Source organism: Urocitellus parryii, chromosome 1 (assembly GCF_045843805.1).
Source record: "Urocitellus parryii isolate mUroPar1 chromosome 1, mUroPar1.hap1, whole genome shotgun sequence".
In the NCBI taxonomy this organism is placed as follows: domain Eukaryota; kingdom Metazoa; phylum Chordata; class Mammalia; order Rodentia; family Sciuridae; genus Urocitellus; species Urocitellus parryii.
This window is the reverse complement of record NC_135531.1, coordinates 71,576,877-71,596,881: the sequence shown is the minus strand read 5'-3', so window position 1 is coordinate 71,596,881 and position 20,005 is coordinate 71,576,877. Positions and strand designations below refer to the sequence as shown.

General features: G+C 35.4%; 1 long non-coding RNA gene across 4 annotated transcripts in view; it reads right to left on the bottom strand.

Annotated features, from left to right (window-relative positions):
• LOC113196719 (uncharacterized) overlaps positions 1 to 20,005 on the bottom strand; it is a 161,407-nt gene that overhangs the window by 70,437 nt on the left and 70,965 nt on the right. For 3 of the 4 annotated variants that reach the window (XR_003302588.2, XR_013343898.1, XR_003302589.1), the window contains exon 4: positions 3,601 to 3,676. The exons of the other annotated variant lie outside the window; for it this stretch is intronic. This is a non-coding gene — a long non-coding RNA (uncharacterized LOC113196719). The remainder of the gene's footprint in view (positions 1 to 3,600; positions 3,677 to 20,005) is intronic. 4 annotated transcript variants of the gene reach the window in all.

Sequence of the window (20,005 nt, the reverse complement as noted above, 5' to 3'; positions counted from 1 at the left end):
TTGGTAGATCTGTCCAGTGGTGAGAGAGGTGTGTTGAAGTCTCCCATGATTATTGTATGGTGGTCTATTAGACTCTTGAACTTGAGAAGAGTTTGCTTGATGAACACAGCTGCACCATTATTTGGGGCATATATATTTATGATTGTTATGTCTTGTTGGTGTATGGTTCCCTTAAGCAGTATGAAGTGTCCTTCTTTATCCCTTTTGATTAACTTTGGCTTGAAATCTATTTTATTAGATATGAGTATGGACACCCCTGCTTGTTTCCGCAGTCCATATGAGTGGTATGATTTTTCCCAACCTTTCACCTTCAGTCTATGAATATCTTTTCCTATCAGATGTGTCTCCTGTAGGCAGCATATTGTTGGGTCTTGTTTTGTGATCCATTCTACTAGCCTGTGTCTCTTCATTGGTGAGTTTAAGCCATTAACATTTAGGGTTATTATTGAGATATGATTTTTTCTTCTAGGCATATTTGTTTATTGATGTTACTAAACCTGATTTGTTATCCTCTTTGACTACTTTCCCCCCTTTACTGTCCTACCTCCCATTGTTGGTTTTCAATGTTATTCTCCATTTCCTCTTCCTGTAGTGTTTTGCCAAGGATTTTTTGAAGAGATGGTTTTCTAGCTGCGAATTCTTTTAACTTTTGTTTATCATGGAAGGTTTTAATTTCATCTTCTATCCTGAAGCTTAATTTCGCCGGATACACGATTCTTGGTTGGAACCCATTTTCTTTCAGTGTTTGAAATATGTTATTCCAGGATCTTCTAGCTTTCAGAGTCTGTGTTGAGAGATCAGCTGTTATCCTGATTGGTTTACCCCTAAATGTAATCTGCTTTCTTTCTCTTGCAGCTTTTAAAATTCTCTCCTTATTCTGTATGTTGGACATCTTCATTATAATGTGTCTAGGTGTGGATCTCTTATGATTTTGCACATTCGGCGTCCTGTAGGCTTCTAGGATTTGGGATTCTGTCTCATTCTTCAAGTCTGGGAAGCTTTCTCGTATTATTTCACTGAATAGACTGTTTATTCCTTTGGTATGGAGCTCTGTGCCTTCCTGTATCCCAATGACTCTTAAATTTGGTCTTTTGATGTTGTCCCATAATTCTTGGATGTTCTGCTCATGGTTTCTTAGCAGACTTGCTGAGCTGTCTATATTCTTTTCCAGTTGAAATACTTTGTCTCCATTGTCTGATGTTCTCTCTTCTAAGTGATCTACTCTGCTGGTAGTATTCTCAATTGAGTTTTTAAGTTGGTTTATTGTTTCCTGCATTTCTAGGATTTCTATTTGTTTGTTTTTTATTACCTCTATCTCCCTGTGAAATTGATCTTTTACTTCCTGGATTTGTTTGTCAATGTGATCTTTCATTGTCTGATTTTGCTGTCTCATGTCTTCCTTGAGACTCCAGATCATCTGAAGCATGTATATCCTGACCTCTCTATCTGACATTCCATCTGTTGCACCTATTACCTCTTCTAAAGTTGAGTTGACCTGTATTGCCTGTGGTCCTTTCTTTCCTTGTCTTTTCATACTGCTGGCGTTTCTTTCTGCTTGGTGAAACTGTTGTGTTTTTGAAATTTTCCCTCTATTTATTTATATTGCTCTTGTATAGTTGAAAAAACACCCTTGCAGGGCAGGTAGTGGCTGTGATCCTCCTCCAATTGGTGTGATCCGTCTACCACGCTGGCAGGCCCTAGGTCTGCTCTGCTGGTCGGTCAAAGGTCCGCCTACCCAGCAGGCGCGAGGGGCACCTCTGTCACTAGGCAGGTTGCTAGTGACCCGGTGGGTCGCAGGTTCGCCTAGCTTGCAGGCACTGGGGGGGGGCGGTTCCGCCCCTCAGCAGGCCGCTCGGCCCGATCTGCCGGTGGTCACAGTCCCACCTACCTTGCAGACACTGGGGGAGGGGATGGGCCTGCCCCTCAGCAGGCCGCCGGCCCTGTCCTACTGGTGGGTCCTGTCCCCGTTCCCTGCAGGCGCCTTTAGCTGTTCTGTGACTCTGCTGGTTGCTGGACCTGACCCGCCCGTGGGTTGCAGGTTCGCCTAGCTTGCAGGCACTGGGGGAGGGGCCGGTTCCATCCCTCAGCAGGCAGCTCGGCCCGGATCTGCTGGTGGTCACAGTCCCGCCTACCTTGCAGACACTGGGGGAGGGGACGAGCCTGCCCCTCAGCAGGCCGCCGGCCCTGTCCTACTGGTGGGTCCTGTCCGCATTCCCTGCAGGTGCCTGTAGCTGTTCTGTGACTCTGCAGGTTGCTGGGCGTGACCCGCCCGCCCGTGGGTTGCAGGTTCGCCTAGCTTGCAGGCACTGGGGGAGGGGCCGGTTCCACTCTAAACTATTCTTAAACCGATCTTCAATTATATAAATGACAAATTGGCTTTAAAATGAAGTATCTCATACTTCTCCAATTATTAGTGATGAATCCCTCATTCATAATTTTAAAATTTCTGTATAACTAAATAGTTACAAATGAATTGAATTACATTTTTATATTACATGGATTTACTAGATCAATTCAATCAAATTATAATATTTCACCATCTCTGATTTTAACAGAGCATGTTGACAAACATTTAGAGAAAGATGTTTCTGAGGATATTATTTGAAGTCTGGGGATATTAATAATGTAATGCAAATGTAACCTAACTTGAAATTTTAATTTAAAAAGAAATTATTTCTATACTTTTTGGTTGCAGCAAGGTTGATTTTGGAAATGTGTGATAATTTTACTGGGGGCACTTGATTACAATAATAATTTTAAAAGACTAGTGCTGAGGGCCATTGCCAAGTAGGAATGACGCATCGATATTTCCTTGCCAGCGTACCCCATGTTAAATGGACTTGCCTTGGAAATTTGCTGTGACCTTGCATGTGTGTTTGAGAAAGGTGACCCTGCTCAATGACCAGGGTGGTTCCAGGATTAGGGTGTATTCTGCAGGTTTTAGGAAGTATGTGGGTTTAAGATAATTTGGGTTTCGGGCGTTCCCGGTTTAACACAATAGGGGTTTTAGGGAAGTTGGAGGATGAAGATTATTGCTGCTGGAATTAGGGTGTTCCTGCTGCTTGTTCCCGTTGAGATTCAAATGGGATTTGGAAAAAAGCCTCGTGGAGTAGGTGAATTGTGCGGGCAGATTTTAGATTGCCCCTGAACCTGTGTGGAGGCCCGTGTGAGTTCGGGAATAAAGAATTGCTGTTTGAATCTACAAGGTGTGTGGTGGCTCATGATTCTGTGCCAAGCCGAGACATTGGCAGACTAGAAAGAAAGTAGAATTACTAAAAGCAAAAAATTTAAAAAGCTCAATTTTTAAAGCACTTCGTGATTTTTGTTTCTGTTATTTTTAAAAATAACAGCAAAGGGGCTGGGGTTGTGGCTCAGTGGTAGAGTGCACGCCTAGCATGCTTGAGGCACTGGGTTCAATCCTCAGCACCACATAAAAATAAAATAAAGATATTTTGTCCACCTAAAACTAAAAAATAAATTAAAATAAATAACAGCAAAGCTAACTTTAGCTCCTGTTGTACCTCTTCCAACTATTAGACGAATTGTGAAATTCCTGCATGGTATAATTTAGAAGTGTTGAGCACCTTCAAATGGCCTTACCTTGATTTCTGGTGACTAAGACTTCAAAACTTTAGTTGAAAGGCACTGGCATTTCCCAATTAAAGGCAGCAGCTACCTGGAGAGGATAATTCGGAAAGTCATTATCAAATAAGATTAGTTCAATTGTGGCCTTCTAATGGGTCCCGAGTAGAATAGGAGCCAGAACAGTTGAGTTTGAAGTTGATACAGAAGAGAAAAGGCAGGTCTTAAAATACCCCAGCCACAATAACCACCTAGTAAATATTCATTGAAAAGAGTCAACTTGAACAGAAAGCATCAGACTATCTGGGAAAGTGTCTTAGGATAATGCTTTATAACTGGAGCTCAAACAAAGCTTTGAGGACCAGGGGGAAAGCACAAACAGAACAGAAACTGCAGAAGACTATCTACAACCACATCTGAATATTTAAAATAAAGGTATGAGGAAACAGGAAAGGCTGTGGACCAGAGGAATTCCTGCTTCTCACAGTAAAAAAATTTAATTTGTCCCTATAATTCATTCATATATGTATAATTATATTTATATATAAACTTATTATACATATTACATGTAATATATACAGATATATTGTATACATATAGATATAAAGACAATACATCTTAGAAAGCCATAAAGGTTAAACTGTTATCTGGAATTCAGACAAAAATTTAAAGAAGTTCCTCATATGTCTAGATAACTTCTAAGTGTAATTTTCATGTCTTTTAAGAGAAGAAGAGGAAGAGGAAGAGGAAGAGGAAGAGGAAGAAGAAGAAGAAGAAGAAGAAGAAGAAGAAGAAGAAGAAGAAGAAAGAAGAAGAAGAAGAAGAAAGAAGAAAGAAGAAGACGACAACTTCCTTGGTTTTTATCTTGAGTCCATAGTATAAATTAACTATGATGAAAAATATACCTATTGATTAGCAATCTGAACTGTCAACACAAAGCATAAGATTAATTCAATTATGCATTTTTTCAGCATTACAATGTCACTTTCAAAATTGTCAGAGCTTGAGTTCAAATCTGGGATAAGGTGTTGTAGAAGATCATACCCTTAATTTTGTTTTCTGATCATTTTACTTAAGCTCATGTAGATTCCAAAGTTTATAATTGTTAACATTCACTTTTCACCAATAGCATAACAATAAGTTTTAGTGAATTAACTGGTAGAATCACATATTTTCTTAATTTATTTTTTGCCTCTGAATAATTTTTCAACTCGTGTAGTTTCTAAAATCTCTGTTTCTTGCTTCTTGAAACAGAACACCGAAGGAGCTTGTTTTCCACAATACACAAAGATTGAGGAATTTGAAACCTGAGAAATTGAGCAATTGTTTTAGTATTTCTACCAGCAGTTTTCAGAGGTAGAATTGTATGCCTGTGTTTAAACAAAGGAACTTACCAAAGAAGTTCAGGCTGTGAATGCTGGGACCCTGCACACAAGACAGGTATGCCTGTGGCTATTCAGAATCTCTTGGAGTTCAAAGGAAGATCCTCTAGAAGAGCTTTTGGAAAAACTGGAGACTTCTGGATAATATTTCAAATATGCCTACTCCCACTTGACAGACTGGTCATATTTCCTCGTATCAAGATAATTATTTGTCACAATTGTGGATTGCAAAATCAGGCAGAAATTTTTTTATCAAGGAATATTTTTAATATGGTAATATTTTCTTTCCTTTGAAAACATCATTTGATCAATATTGAATCCTAAACAAGAGTTCGTTTAGAAATTATAAAACGTGTAAATATTTAAATAACTAAATATAAGATGGAACATGAGAATAAAACCTTTTTTATTTTTCCTTATAGACCTTTAGTGCCCTCTTCATTATTACAAAACCTTAACAAAAGAGGAAAAACAGAAAAAAAAAATCTGTATAAATTATAGTGATCTTAGCTATTAGACAGATCTATGTTTAAAAGCATGTGGAATTCTTCTCCAGACTAAATTTAGTACCCTTGTGGGGAAGAGAATTTACTTGTTATTTATAAGAACTGTGTGTGTGTGTGGTGTGTGTGTGTGTGTGTGTCTTCCAAATAATTCAAAGCACTTTAGAGACTTTAAGACCATATCTACAATTCAACAATCACCGTTTTCATGAAAGATAAATTATTGCATGTGGTTAAGAGAGGTGATAACAAAAGGAATCCTTTTTGTTGAAAACTTGTAATTTGACCTGCTTTGACACATTAAGGGAAGGCTTCTAACCTAATTTTTTTAACATATTAATCAATCCAATGGTTCTGGGGCTGTAATTGAGTATTTTGGCACTAAGAGTAATTTTATAGATGAGATAAATGAAGAAAAAGAAAACATCTGAGTAATTTTATAGATGAGATAAATGAAGAAAAAGAAAAGAATCATTTTCTTTGCCCAGTGTTACCTAGCTAATTAGTGACAGAACCATGGGTGTAGCCCAGTATTTCAGTGTCCAGTGTGATGATCTTTTCAGTAGAGAAGAAACTACTTCCTTTCCAAAATGTGAAAAAGATGCTATGGTTCTGTTCAGGGGTACCAGAACCTACAAACTGAGCCCAGATCTTAGACGAGTTTTGAGAAGGCAGAATCAAATTTCACCACAATATTTCAACATATTCTCCTCACTCTTATGGCCACTGTGCATAAATATAGTGTCTATATGGTGTTTGTAGCAGATCTGGGAATACTTGCATTAACAAAAATATTTCAAACAGTTGCAGAAGTCTTAAGAAGTTAAACTCATATATAATTTTTAGAACTGATAGCATCCTATGCAACCATTTCATTTCATTCCCTAAATTTGGAAAGGAAGTGTCCAGCAAAGTAAAATGGTTCACCAATTGCTGGCCAGAGCACGATCAGAACCGGAATGCTAATGTTCTAGCTGTCTGGCTACTGCTATCTTATAACACTGCTTATTCTTCATGAATTATGTCTGTGAAATAGAGAGACGCAAAGTTACCTAACCTGTGACAGCTTTTGCAGGAGAGATTTCTCAATGAAACAATTGAGACTTGTCGTCAAGGTTAATTCTCTAACATTTGCACCTCTCAGTGGTCATTATCCTCTCTCATGGGTTTACCCTTCTTGTCCTATCAAAATATCCTGTAAAAAAGTTTTTACAAGCCATTTAATTTTTATTCTTCATAGAGCCCAAGAGGACCCAGGGTTACCTACACAGGATGGAGGAAAAGCTGGTTCCAAGAGGAGTGGTTCTAAACACAAACAAAAATGCTAATGTGCCCATATGGGGAAAGACCTAACAGAAGGTCAGAGGCTAGAAAGATGAGGATTACGGCTTATGACAGTGGCTTCACCACCTTACCAGGGAGTCACAGCAGTACCTTCATGCAACCCTGGTGTAGCAGGTCCAACTACTTTGACTACACTGTGCACCCTACTTCTCCACAGAACACCCTGGAGTGTGTGCAACATTCTCCCTGTGCACCCAATGAGACAGCTGGTGGTGGCATGCCTACTTGGGCACCTCTGGTCACCTTTAATCATTTTCTTTCTACCACTAACTTGTATCCGAACTCAAATCTTTGAAACTTTAATCATTAATTTGTTGGGGAAAAAAAAAAACATTGGGATTTCTAGATTTCTAAGATGACACATTCACATTAAAAATACATATATACATATGTATGTATGCACATTATACATGTATATGCATATATATTTTTTCAAAGAAAATCTTCAAAGGTCTGTAATACATTTCCCTTTTAAACTTTTCAGTAATTTATTTTAATAATGGCTTCATGTATTTTTCAATTGGATATTTTGTTTAGCTCAAAAAATAGCTGTGATATTTCTCTTCCAGTAGAGTCAGGAAGCTTCTGTTACTGCCTAAAATGAAAATAAATCACTGCAGTCTGATTTCTTTTTCATTATACAGCATGAGATGAAAAGCCACAAAAAATCATTATTTTCTTGATGGCTTGATCCTCCTATTCCTTTAAGGAAAGGAGATGAAGGGTGGAACTATGTGGCATTCCTAAACCAGTTTGCTTTTGGGTCTGGCATATTCAGGCAGGTACTGTTGGCTGTTTTACTGGTTTGAATAACCTAGGCATGGTACCAGAAAATCTAATGTCTTCGTTAGAATCCACATCTGCTTATGCTAGAATGAAAACCCATCTGAGAATCAATGAAGCACATGGAGAGGGTCTAATTAAATCCCTATGCCATTTCCTTTAAAACTGTCAAATTGAAATTGTAATCGTGTATTCATTCACCCCCAATGGTGTAGTGGTAATTTTAGAAGTGGGAATATTTAAGCAATAAGACCCAACAGGGTATGTTTTGCTAGGATATCAACAACACCAGATAGTTCTTAGGTAAGCAGCCAATATTCTGAAAACCAAATTTCTCCTAAATAATGGGTGAATCACAAGACCCTTCTTCAATTGTACCCCTACACTAATGAAAAAGACAAAATTCTGTATTAGGAATAGGAATTTGTAATAGATGTGTTCATTAAATCATACCACAAAATCATTCTGAGCAAATGAAAATAATACCAGGCATTGGCACATTAAATCAAAGTGATGATATGTTCAACAAATTAAAAATCAAACTTTCAAGATTTGCTGGCTTTTGAAGTCACCAAAAAATTCCAAAAACTTGTTCTGTCTACCATCCTTTGTCGTCTTCTGCTAATTTTGCTGTTGCCTTAAATGGTTCCCACTTATAATCTAATTGAATACGTATGAGAGAAATATATGCTCTGCACCGTGATGGCACCGTTGTGTCTCGTTTTAGAGGATTTGAAATGAGCCTGTTTTCAACATGGATTGAAATATATTTAGTCCTTTATACATATACTTCAAAAAGAGAACTGAGACCTGCAATTACCTATGATACCTTTCAAGCAATATTTAAATAACAAATAGTGAAAAAAGTAATTAAATTATATATTATGTTATACAATTCATCAACTTCTTGTGGACACATCCTGAGGTAAGAAACCATGAGAGATAGTCCTTAATGAAAGTATCTTTATGTTCTTATGTCTGGGCTATACTGTAGTTTACTTCATCTGAAGACAATGATAAAAATTACTGCTGCAGATTATATTGTTAAACTGCCTTCCTTGTTATACCTGTTGTCTAGAAGATTCAGTAAAAACAAGACTAGTACAACAGCACTATAACCACCTACATATAAAATATTCTTTCTTCTACTCATCTCCTATAATTTTATACATTCCTGCTTTCTCCTCAACTCAACCCCAAACATAGACATATCTGCAGGGACTGGGTTTTTGCTTGTTCTGCAGATATAACCCAAGCCAGAAAGATCATCACCTCAGAGCTAAAGCACAATGGAAACAGGAGTTTGATTCTACTTTCATGCCAGTCTCCCCTTCTCACACAAGCCTCTTAAAAAGCTCTGCACAGTAAAGCTGGGCCGACCTCCAAGGTGTCTGCAAATGCAGGAACAACAAAGAAATTTAAGGGAGATCCCATTTTCCTGTGTGACTAGGGTGTCCTTCAGGGAAGAAGTTAGACAAGTAATGCTGTCAGCAAATAAAATAAATCTAAATAGAACATGGAAAATGGAGAACAACTCAAGTTCTCACAAAAGAAATAACTGAGTAATAAAGTAAAACTGAATATCACTGTATAAGGAATAATGGAAGATAACGTATAATGAGAATTCAAAGAAATGAGCAGGTAATATGAAGGCACTTTCCCCGTGTTCTTCTCTACTTTATGCAAGCCATTCCACTTTCAGTGACTGGGGATGGGGAGTAGAGGTAAGTTGGACACTTAACAGAATGGAAGAAGCCCACTGCTCTGATCAAGTACATCTTCTTTGATCTGTCAGAGAACACAAAGGCCACTCACATATCAATGTAAAGTGTAATATCAAGTCACATATTACTTTCTCTTTCCTATTTTAGCAACATGTCCATATGAACAATGACAGAGTAATCCATAAATTGTACCATGGCACAATAAGGCAAATCTCCAATGTCAGAGTCCATCACAGGAAAAACATAAACAAGGTTATGATAAAATTCTAATCTTCAGCTCTCTTAAAAAGGAGCAGAAAACAGATATCATGGGACTTTTCAAGTATAGGGTACTAATTTGGGGGCTGTTTATTATTTTACCAGAACCTGTTTTTGTCTACTTACAGGGTTTTTGTTTGTTTGTTTGTTTTATTGAACCCAGGGGCAATTTACTACTAAATTACATTGCAACTGTTTTCACTTTTTATTTTGAGACAGAATCTTGCTAAGTTGCTTAGGGCCTCACTAAGTTGCTAATGCTGGCCTTGAACTTGCATTGTACCTGCCTCAGCCTTCTGAGCCACTGGGATTACAGGCGTATGCCACCACACCATGCCCAGCCACATTACTTATGAAAAGCATGTAGTCTCACTTTCCAAGTTTAGTGATACATTTCTAAAACTTTGCAGAAAAAAAATAATAACTATTTATTTTCAATCTTCATTGGCTAAGTGTATTTGCAAGCTCAAGTTAATTAAGCATAATCCAACAGCCTTCATCAGAGATGTCAAATACATGACCCTAATTAAAACAAGTATCTCATAACTTTATTTCCTTAAAAGAATTATCAGAGTTTCACTGATATAAAAGTATTTTCACTCAAGTTAGAATTTGTCATATTTGCATTCTGTAAAGGATCCACATAAATAGGTCTTGAAAGTATCTTTCACTTATAAACATTACAAAATGTGATCTTTCATTTTTGCTGGGTTTTTACTTTAATTTATAATATAAAACATCAGAAATATCTACAGTGAAAGGGATGTCTCCTTTTAGATAAATGTACTAATTACTAGCAAATTATATCAAAAGTCAATAATTTTATATCATTCAGATGATTGCTTCTTTTACACAAGTCCAAAACTAAAATGAACCATTTATAAGTACTAAGTATTATTAGCAACTTAAAATATGAATGATTTTGCTACAGTGTAAGCAGATTAATAATGAAACATACTTAGCTGTTTAATTGGTCTTTGGCCAGATAAGAAACATGTAGAAGACATGCAGGTTTAGGCATTTTAGATTAGATAACACCTGACTTACCTTGAGAGAGAAAAATTGCAAAAACTTGTTAAAATCTCTTTTGCTTTAATTAGGAATGTGATATCATGAAATATTTATTATTTGATTTTTTCCCCTCCTGGTGGAACAACATCTGCTCCATGCCCATTATCTGAACTTGTCTGAACCCAAATAGTAGACAGCAATGTTTTCTGAGTGGTACATCTCAACTAAACTTCACCACACACTGATGGCTTGATAGAGCATTAATAATTAAAATTACCCTACTAATAATTTAGTTGTGGAAATCAAAGTATAGGTAAGTTTTCCTACCAAATGTGGCTTTTTTCACCTATAAATCCTTCCCACAAATCATGCTGGGAGTTTAGTAGTAGGCTAATATGAAAATTAAAGTCAAACAGAATTGTGTAAAGCCCAGGCTAAGAAAATTAACAAAGCTTTAGATCCAACCTTGAAGGAACCAATATTATGCCTAAGGAAGAATTATAACCTCTGATGGAATCTAGACTGGTATTTATATAAAACCAGATCAAAATATGTGGCTGTAGTTTGGATTGCTCAGGACCCAGCCCATTCAAACATGAGACAGGCTCAGAACAACAATAAGACTATTGCCCAGCCCCTGCACTGGAGATGTAAATTATATTTCTCTTTCAGTCTTAATTTTCACCAGCTCAGCACTGGACAGAAATGCCTCAAGTCAAAGATTTTCAATATCTAAAGTTAGATAAGGCTAGAAGACATGTGAATCTAGCTTTCTGTTTTATTTAAACAAATGCTAAGTTCTATTTTTTCTATTAAACAAATGCTAAGTTCTCCTCACACACATACACACACATACATAGTACACACATAGTCACACATGCAAGCACACTTTGTTAATATAGTATGAATTATTTTCTTAAGTTTAAAATTTTCAGTGGTGCAAATTTGTTTCTGATTGACACATTTTTTAAACAAAACATAAGAACTTAGGAAATCATATTTAAACTTAGGAAAATTATATTAAGTTTATGAGCTTTCACATGCATAATGTTGATTAAATGTTTATAAAAATAAGGAACTTTACTTGAGAGTTTCAGTTTTCTACTTCATCACAGATTGTAAAAGTTGGTGGGAAAAAAAAAAACGTAGAGTTGTGGAATAACCAGTGGGAATATACACACTTGTAATTCTAGTTTTCTTAATTTTAAGCTCTTTATATCTTGGCTAGCCAAATGTAAATTTTGAACTTCTCCAGTTGAAATATTTCTTGAATGCTAATATAGAAAGATTTATGTATATTCCCTATTGTTTCATTTGCTTAGAAAACAGATTGAAAGAACAATGATGCTGGATTTTTCAGATGTCTGGAGGAAATACTGCATGCATGACATCTGTTTACCCTGGGGATTTGACACACATTTGCTTTAATATACTGTTGTGTTCCTCATTACCTTAGACTCTATATGCTAAAAACAAGAGTGTATTCCAGTTTTTAAGGAAAAGAAAAAAATCCCAATGTCCTTCTCTCTGAAGAACAGTAATTTGGGGGTTAAGCTTTCAAAAAAGAAAAAAAATGCAAATAACCATGTTTTTAATTGCCTAACTTTTTAAAGATTATATCTAAGTCTTTCATAAGCCTTTTATACGTATTAGCCTTCCTTGTTATTGAAGAACTATCCAAAGTCAGAAAGAACATGCCTTTGAAAGTCAATAGCTAAAAGAAATAAGATCTGCATCCCTAAATAGGTCAAATCATCAACTTAGGATGTTTGAGATATTAATCCACTGGAAAATGGTTTGGCTTCCAGAAGCAGTGTGTCATTAAACATCTTTGGTGGAAGTCCTGGAGTTTTGACACAAACTGACACATAAAGTTCCACACGAAACACAGAATATCACTATTCCACACAACATCAGCTGCCTGATAGCATTTATTTCTCCATATAATTATTTTTCATTAAAAAAATATACAGTATTCAAAATATTTACATGATTTGCATCCTGTATTTGTTCAACTTGTATACAAATCAAAGAACTGATCCTTCTCAGTAAAAAAGCTATTGTAAAGCACACAGATTTGCTGAAGAAAAAGAATTTATATTATAACATGAGGAATAAACTTTATTACAAGTTAAAGTTCTCATTTCATGTGGGTAGATAAGATAAAATCTTTTTCTTTTCACTGTATTTTTCTTTGCCTGAGACGACCACATCAAATGGTCAGATGTTATGCTGTAGTATGAGAACCTGATGGAACTCTGAAAGCAAATGTCTCAAATCATTTCCTAAGTCCGGACAATGATAATAAACATCCATTGAAGGGTCTAAGCCAGACCCACCAGTGGACACAAGCTGCCTTTGATCAGCTGAAAGGAAAACTGTCTCCTAAAGTTAAAGAGAGATTGACATCAACATTTACCTTTTACTGGTACCATCTTGAGAAAGTTGGGTACCTTTGACTCATGTATCCTGATACACTTCAGTAAAACTAATATGACAAAAATCCACTACTCAGTGAACTGAAGTAATGAGAGACACGAATTAATTTGGCACACTGCATCTATACATTTAATTACATGCATTTGATTCACAGCTTAATTTGGGGGATTAGGATTAATTTTTCTTTTATTACGATAGTTTTTCCTATAGGCTGAGGCAAGAAGATTGCAAGTTCAAGACCAGCCTCAGCAACTTAGCAAGGCCCTGTCTCAAAATAAAAACTAACAAGAGCTGGGGATTTGGCTCAGTGGTTATGTGTCCCTGGGTTCGATCCTAAAAAAATAAATAAAAATGGAGAAGGCCCTAGGTAAGAGATTAACAGAAAGTAATTTAAATGTCACTATATCCCTACAAAAACATGTGATGTTCTGTTTGACTAGGGAGCTTCAGCCTTATTTGCTGGTGTTGAATTCTGAACATAAATTCTATAGTTTTTAATATATATATATGTATGTGTATATTTAACTGAAAGGTTTGGAACAACTGACAGGTTTGGAAAACTAAAATTTTGAGACTAAAATTTGTTTATCCAGAAATTAGGTACAGTGTTTTCAGCCACAACACAAATGTGGAATACCTACATGAGCTTTCCATTGACAATCTTTAGACTAGGACAATAGTCTAATGCCCATCTTAGCTATACACCAAACAACAAAGAAGGTTGATCCAGACCTGTTCTCTGAGGCAAGTTATTATTGCTAAACATCTTTGCCAAATGTGAGATTTTTGTCATTTTTGTGGACTGTGTCTCTTTTGGTTTGAGTTTTTTAAAGTCTAAAAATTACAAAAACTATTAAAATAATAGTTCTCCACTGATTACCTTAATAAAGCAATACATTGGTGAATAAAGAGTAAGCATAAAGGAGCTGGGATTGTGGCTCGTTAGTAGAGCACTTGCCTAGCATGTGTGAGGCATTGGGTTCAATCCTCAGCATCACATAAAATAAATAAAGGTATTGTGTTCATGTATAACTAAAAATATATTTTTAAAAGGGTGAGCATATGTGTGTGTGCATACATCTTTCAAAGACTAATTTACAATATAATTTTTAAACTTTTTTGTTTTAATTAGTTATACATGACAATGGAATGGATTTATGTACTTTGATATATTGTACATAAATGGAGTATAATTTCTCATTTTTGTGATTTTACATGTTATAGAATCACATTGGTCATGCAGTCATATATGTACATAAGGTAATAATGACTGCTTCATTCTACTATCCTTCCTATCCCCATATCTCCTTCCCACCCTTCACTGCCCTGTACCTAAAGTAAAGTAACTCTGTTCTTCCCTAGTACCCCCCCCCTTTTGTGAATTAGCAGCCATATATCAGAGAAAACATTCAGTCTTTGATTTGGGGGGATTGGCCTTATTTCACTTAGCATGATATTCTCCAGCTCCATCCATTTACTGCAAAACGCCATAATTTCATTCTTCTTTAAAGCTGAGTAATATTCCATTGAATATATATATTACATTTTCTTTGTCCATTCATCTTTTGAAGGCACCTAGGTGGGCTCCATACTTTAGCTATTGTGGATTGAGCTGCTATAAATATTGACGTGGCCCTGTCACTGTAGTATGCTGATATAATTTTTAAACAAAAGGCCCAAGTATTTGATTTTTCTTCTTATGGTAGCTGGCTTGAACATGTGCCCAGTAGATCAAAGACAGCTGAGAGAAGAATTGGAGAAATTGTTTCTTAAGAGACTATAAAGACATTTGCTTTGTTGACTGGATATATATATTATACCAGAACAGGTAACTGAATCCTTAGACACTAAATTCTCCATACACCAGGACCATCCCCCAAGTAAATTAAATACCAGTGGTAGTCAAATCAACAGAGTGTAACTTATTAATCTACTGCTGTGTTAATGCAACTTCCATAGGTGATTCACTTACTGACTGGGATTTGATTAGCTCCTAGAAGAACTTTGCTCATTTTATTCAGATAAGGCTATTTCAAATCATAAACTCCATAAGCTGATGCTGACCCTCAGAAAAAAAGCAAAGAAAAAAAACTTGTGAATTTCATTTTGTTGGCTATCTGTAAAACTATAGCTCATTCACTTGCCATCAATATGGAACATGGCTGGCTGTTCAAGAAGTTATAAGATATATAATCCTGCTATTTTTCAAATGTTTATGGCCATATTATGGGGAGGCATATTTTCCTCTGGGATCCTTATGCCATTATGACACTATCCAATATGCTATGACCATTGTAATACTTTGTAGACCAGTGGAAAATACATCTAAAAATAACTGTGCCATTTCTGAGCAAAAGCAGAAGTAATTGATGTTTCCTAGAAAAATGAAGCCACCTGGCTTTGTAGAAGAGCAGCATGAGTATTTCAGTGACAGGTAGATCCAGAACAGAGCTTTGTCCTCAATATCATTCTGATTTTCTGAAACCCCAAAGCAAGGTTCATAGAGATTCTTTAGAATGCTCTACTTGAAAGCCAGATTACACTATTTAAGTGGCCCATGGAGTTCTGTATTAAAGGCTCCCTGCTGCTCAGGCATTTTTCCCATTATAATATATTGCTGTAGATTTAACACTGTAGATGTCCTATCATTTAACTAATATGGTGCAAAAGGTTGTCATTTGGGATGATTCTAAATTATATCATTGCAAATAAACCTTGCTACAGAAGGAATTGCTTATTTAGCAAAGACATTTTATGGCATATTAGCATAAAAATACTACTTCTGTCTTTCAAGTTCACTTATAGCATAAATGCTAAACAGAAAGGCATTAGATATGTTACAAACACAAGCAACTTTGGCAGCAAGCTAATTTGCAAATGCATATTTGCAAACTTTAAGTGCACTGTTATGCCCTAACTTACACTCTGCATAACTCATAGATGTTTGTATATTATAAAAAGAGAAAAAAATACTTATTACTCAACTTTTTCATCCAACTTATAGGAAATTGGTAATCAACCACTGGGATGTTTGCCCCTGCTATATGTGCCTGAAAGCAGGTGAATGAAGCAATTCAAAACAAGGCAGTTTCCAGAGGGGAATGAAACATTGGCTGTACAGTTGGATTGCTTGAGGGGATTTTTTTCACCCTCCCTCTAAAACCAACCATCAGTGAACACTGAAGCTGACATAATGAGAGCCACTTACCAAGCATTTTCATGCCCTCTTGATCTCAGTCGAGTGTCCATGCTGGTTGAATATTGCAAAACATGTTAATAGGTTAGGTTTTAGAATCAGAGATGCCCAGACCCAGCATTTGTCTTAATGTTATGTACTATGTGTTCTTAAACAAGTTGTTTGACCTAAGATTCAATTTCCTCATACGTTTTTAAATGTGTATAATATACTGATCTTTGTGCTTAAAAGAAGTTAATAGTCTTTTGAAATAGAGAAAGCCGATACCTTCACTCACAACCTGTGCATAAAGATATTAAGGCTCAATGAATTTAAGAGATTTGTTCCAAATCACAAACAATAGAGTTGGGTACAGATTCTAATATTCCTGGATCCTAGCTTGAAGATATTTTTATTCTAAGCTTCAACATTCTCAATTTGCTTGGTTGGATGTTCTGACCTCACTAATATACATGAGTTATTTTCATTTTTAACCCAAACAAATCTTTATTTGATCCAGGCATGTTAAAAAGTGAAAAGGAAAAAAAAAATGTCAAACAGCTAGTCAGATCAAATATATCTCACATCTGTTATTTTGAAAGTCTGTCCCTTGTTCTCCAAAACTGTTTCTGCTTTTCACAGATTCTTCCTTTGCTTCACTTCTGAAATTAAATATAAATCTTCCATTCCTCTTGAAATTCCATGAGTATCCTGTGGTACTACAAAATACTGGGTGAAGAAGGTCATTTATAAGGGTAAATCATTCATTTGTTGATAGGTCACTGCTTTGGTTGCAATATGGTTGCTATGAACATTTTCTCAATTTCATTTACATGATCATCTCAAAAAAGTTAGAGTATAATAATAGCCAATAATAGTAAAATATATGCTTACAAATTAATTTCTTCCCACAAAGGATTTTTTAAGTTAAAATTTATCCATGCCACTTAGTATAATATACCATAATATATAATTTAGGTATTTATTTATATTCTCATTTGTCATCCATCATTAGAAAGAAAATACATGAATTTATTTCTATTGTGATTCCTACTATATCCTCAACACCTAGAAAAAGTGTCTAACTAAATATTTGTTTGATAAATGAATGAATGAGTGAATGAAGATTTCCTTCAACCAATAACATCCCCCTACCTTCTTAGATATTTGTACTCTAACCTCCATTCATACTCCAGTTTAGAGTATGAACTCCTATATAATAGTCCTTAATGATCCTTCTTACTAACATTCCTTTTGAACTCAGGTCTCTAGAGAGAATTTCATCCAGTTTGAATCAGGAGACCAGGAGTCTTCACTCCATGTTCCCCTAGAAAAATTGTAAAAATAAAATAAAATAAAATACACTGACTCTGTACATGGTCTTCTGGTCCAAAAGAGGAATAAGGCATATGGGGGAACTCACCAAAAGGGAAAAGAAATCTGAGTTGGAGGCCTGACTTAACATTTGATCCCATGTCCTTAGGAAGCATGCTAACTCTGGAGCCAGACACCCAAAGCTGTGGTGTGTACTGGGGAGCAGTGACTGAGCAATTACTATGTAATGGCACTCTTACATCACTTTTCCAATTTTACTCTCTACTCCATATTTGGAAGCAGAAAAAAAAAAACAGTTTTTAGACTGGGTAAATATCAGACTTCTTAGGTAAATCAAGAGAGTGAGCATAGAGAAAGCAGTAATGAAGATGGTGGCCAAAAACAGAGTTTCCACTAATAATGGCACATTAAGCCTACACATTTTTTAAGCAAAAATGATTATGACTATATCTGCATGTAGGGCTAGTGAATCAAACAGGAACAATTATATGAACATTTCACAAAATGTTATTCCATGAACTATAAATAGAAGTTACCTAGAAAAGAATTTCCATGGCCAAATAAAATAAGAAAATGTAAGCTTAAATAAATTTAAATGGATTTCTTGACTGGAAGAGTTCTCAAAGATACAGAGAAGCACTTCCTGAATTTATAGGATTAAGGAAACATTCTTTATGAGGGAGATTTCTTGAAACTAACATTCTGAGAAACCCGCATGGAGAAATGCTCTCAAATCTGAACTGTACAGAATAAAATGTGTTTTGCACGTTTTCATTAATGATTGATTCAACACTAGAATTTGGGGCCAGAAAAATATGGCACCCAAATTCATATTAAATAACTTTTTAATTTAAAAAACTCATTTTAATTCTATAGTGCTGAAAAATAAATATTTTTAAGCTCCTAAAGACAGGAAATTTGGAAGCAAATGAGCTAATATGTGTGGCAGGTATAAGCGATTGCATTTGTGATGTAAGAGTTGCCATTACATTCTTTTCACAGAGACTTTATGAGATATTTATTGTTATCTCCATGTTTCATATTAGAGATAAAGCTCAAGCTGTTTAGGTGGCTTACTTAAATTAATGCAGGAGCAGAATTGGAAGCCATATCATTCCAGGACCAAAACTACAGAGTGCCTTCCTTCCTTCCTTTCTTCCATCCTTTCTTTTCCTTCTTTCTCATCCATGATGAAAATTTTTAAAAATCAGTCAAATAAAGCAGTCTCACTACCAAGATTGAGTTTTCTGTTAAAGGAGAAATATTCTGTTTTTGAAAATCAGCAAGGATTTTGCAGGTTCCATGAAAATGGGTCCCACTTGGAGTTACAATGATCCATTATTTTATATGGACCACCCTGTAGTTCCTATATTGTCCCCAGGCTCTTTTTATTTCATGGGAGCAAAATTATTTTTTCTCTTAAAACAAAAGTTTCATTTAAAGGAAAAATTAATTAGTGCTTAAAGGGCAATTCAAATGCCATTTCAAATCATATACTGTTTCCTCTCTTCCAAGACATTCTACTTAGAATCTGAGCTGATTCAATGGGAGACCTACTATTTTTAAAATGGTCTTTTTTTTTTTTTTTTGTAGTCAGTTGTGTGGTAAGAAGGAAAGCAAAGATTTCACACAGATGTGCTTGGGTACCACTTGAGACCCATATTTTGCATTCTTTTTTAATATTTATTTTTTAATTGTAACTAGACACAATATCTTTATTTTATTTATTTTTATGTGGTACTAAGGATCAAACCCAGGTCCTCACCCGTGCTAGGCTAGTGCTCTACCTCTGAGCCACAGCCTCAGCCCCAGTATTTTGTATTCTTGTTTCTCCTTTATAGCCACAAAAAGAGTTACTCAAATTTGGGAGGTATTAAGTAACATAATATATAAATTTAAACAAATTAACAGAAGGAAGGAAAATAACCTCTTCTTTTGCTTTTCCTTCTCTCAATTGTCTTTAAAACTGATTGTGATTTTGTTATTTCCTAACCAAATACTTTTCTACCATAAATATGGGTTCCCATCCTCAAGTTGAGCTCTGATATACTACTGCTATGGTAAATCCTGACTGTAAGGATTTGACTTCACAATACTTACTTATATTGTCTAACAAATTGAGCAATTTAAAAGTTTGAGAAATAAATAGTGAAACATTGACTTTGTGAATTTATTCTCTGAAAAATTTTAATTCTCACTTCATTCTATCGCATCCATTCAGATCAAGATTTCTATTGGGATTCTAACCATATATATAGATATAGGTATACATCTTCATGCATAACAAAGAAAAATGCTAATTTAAACAATAATGAGACACCATTTTTTCACCCATGTCATTAATTAAAAATAACATCAAACCATATTAAAGCCATATTAAAAAAAAATAAGAGCATAAATTGATTTAGTGACTTTGGAGAGTAATTTTGGAGATTGTAGTTAATTTTCATATTGGAAATGTGCCTATGC